This window comes from Mustela erminea, chromosome 2 (genome assembly GCF_009829155.1).
Source record: "Mustela erminea isolate mMusErm1 chromosome 2, mMusErm1.Pri, whole genome shotgun sequence".
Lineage (NCBI taxonomy): Eukaryota > Metazoa > Chordata > Mammalia > Carnivora > Mustelidae > Mustela > Mustela erminea.
The window spans coordinates 40,120,080-40,122,200 of NC_045615.1; the positions used below are offsets into that span (position 1 = coordinate 40,120,080).

General features: G+C 32.8%; 1 pseudogene; it reads left to right on the forward strand.

Moving 5' to 3' along the window:
* Positions 1 to 382: 382 nt before the first annotated feature.
* LOC116585319 lies at positions 383 to 501 on the forward strand (annotated as a pseudogene).
* The last annotated feature ends 1,620 nt before the right edge of the window (positions 502 to 2,121 follow it).

Consider the following 2,121-nt stretch of genomic DNA (forward strand, 5'->3'; position numbering starts at 1 on the left):
AAATGGAAGTGATGGGGACAAATTTCCTATACGTATTCGTCACGGTAGGTATAGGCAATATAAGACTCATTTGGTTATGCAAGTATGTTGTTTGATACAGTGAGAAAGCAACTTGAAAAACCCTGAATTGGGGGCACCTTCATGATTCAGTTGGTTAAGCTCAGGCTATGATCCTGGGGTCCTGGGATGGAGCTTTGCATGGGGCTTCCTGCTCAGTGAGGAGTCTGCTTCTCTCTCTTCCCTTGCCCGTCCTTCCCTCTTGTGCTCTCTTTGCCACATGCACACTCTCTTTCTCTTGCTCAAATAAATAAATAAAATCTTTTAAAATGTAAGTAAATTTTTTTTAAAAAACCTGAATTGCTCCTGTATATCCCTTATATTCATCGCTTCTCTGCCTTTTGGCTAAGATCAAGTGTTGTATATCCCTTATATTCAGATTAATTTTATATACTTGTAAGAATTATTGATCATAAGCAAATTCAGAAAAATAATTCACTTGCATCCTGAAGCTTATTAATAAATTAATCACATTATTTTTGGAGTTTGCTATGTTGTGATATTTGCCAATTTTTTCATGTCTAGTTTATTGTCCTTTTTTTCCCATCTTAAATAATAAGTAAGTATTTGCTACTATTCTTAATTTTTAAATTATTTTTCTTAAAGGAATCTCAAAATATAAAATAGACATTTACATCCTTCAGAATATTGTAGTTAATAGCCCAGTGTTAGATTAATGGAAAAGCCTATGCATTATGAATAGATACATGGAAATAATTTTCAGAGCACCAACAAAATATGTAAGTCCATTTACATTTCACATTTGTTCCATAGTGAATAAAGTCAATAATCTCTCCCAGCTCTCCTTTATAACACTCTATTTTAGTTACAGTACCTGAATTATTCTGGTATTTAATCAATATATGCATGCCATACAGAAGATGGCAAAGAGATTAACTTATTTGATTCAGTAGTTAAAACTTCCATATTGTGAGTGTCCTGGTATAAAGGCTTGGAATGCAAAAATTTGTGCTAATTAACTATGTTGAAGAGACATCTTTCCTGAGCTTTAGGCTTATGTGTAATGCACTTGATATCTTTACATGAAAGTCAAATAAGCACCTCAAACTTAACTTAATTCCTTGGTACCATCCAGTGCCTCTCTGCAGTATTCTGTCTCGTTAAAAATGCCAGCAGTTGTTCAAGCTAAATCCCAAGGAATGGACATCAATTCCTCCCTCTCTCTCACCCCCCACAACCATATTCAATCCATCACAAAATCCTGTTAGTTCAAACATCAAAATCTGTTTCGAATACAACCACTACTCTCTACCTTCATGATTACCACTCCAGGCCAAGTGATCATCTATTGTGTGGATGAGTATTATGTAATTTTTTTTTTCACAAAATGTTTAAAAATACTGGGAAACTTACATACTATTAACCTAGTATATAACCATGTTGGCATTTTAAAGATTTTTTCATAAACTTAATTAGCTAGAAAGAACATAATTTCTGAAATACTGTAAATACTGTATTTTAAAATAAATCTGTTTCATGGGATCTAACACTATAGCAATTTTTTTTTTTTTTTTTTTTTACTTAGTACCATCCTTTTAAAAAATTGATGAACAGATGATTCTTTAATGTTTGGAAATTTAACTTTGTAATATCTTTCTTTACACCTATATTTTCACTTCTCCTCAGAACTTTAATATAAAAATCACTTACTAACGAACAAAATATTTTTTTCTAAAAAGTATGTATCACAGTTTTTCATCATTCTTTATGATCACAAGGACCCAAAAAAGGTTCCAAATTATTAGTACACGAATTGATCAAAACACCAATGTACTGGATGTTTGCATCAAAAATATTTAAATGAAAAAAGTATTGTAAATGCATATCTTAATGTTCTGGATATTTTTTCTTCTTGATTCACATGTGGATGGATAAATACTACTTATTGTTAAAGTGAGAAAATATATGGGGCACCCGGGTGGCTCAGTGGCTTAAGCATCCCACTCTTGGTGTCAGTTCGGTCATGATCTCATGGTCTGGGGTCAAACCCTGCATTGGGCTCTTAACTAAGTAAGTCTGCTTGAAATTTGCTTTCTCCCTCTC